Consider the following 561-nt stretch of genomic DNA (forward strand, 5'->3'; position numbering starts at 1 on the left):
ATGGTAGAGTCAACTCTTGCCCGTGGGGCATAATTTGTTGTTTGAAAGTCCTTAAGCTAACTCTTGCCTCTAAGACAATAGTTATAGAACATCTCATAAATCAAAATACAATGTGGTAGTATCGACTCTTGCCCATGAAACATAACTTGTTGTTTGAAAGTCCTTGAGCTAAGTCTTGCCCCTAAGGCAATAGTTTTAGAACATCTCATAAATGAAAATATAACGTGCTAGAGTCAACTCTTGCCTGTGGGGCATAATTTGTTGTTTGAAAGTCCTTGAGCTAAGTCTTACCTCTAAGACAATAGTTGTAGAACATCTTATAAATGAAAACATAACGAGGTAGAGTCAACTCTTGCCCGTGGGGCATAATTTGTTGTTTGAAAGTCCTTGAGCTAACTCTTGCCTCTAAGACAATAATTGTAGAACATCTCATAAATCAAAATATAATGTGGTAGTATCGACTCTTGCCCATGAAACATAACTTGTTGTTTGAAAGTCCTTGAGCTAAGCTTGCCTCTAAGGCAATAGTTGTAGAACATCTCATAAATGAAAATATAACGC

The sequence above is a fragment of the Capsicum annuum genome, chromosome 7, assembly GCF_002878395.1.
Source record: "Capsicum annuum cultivar UCD-10X-F1 chromosome 7, UCD10Xv1.1, whole genome shotgun sequence".
NCBI classification, from domain to species: domain Eukaryota; kingdom Viridiplantae; phylum Streptophyta; class Magnoliopsida; order Solanales; family Solanaceae; genus Capsicum; species Capsicum annuum.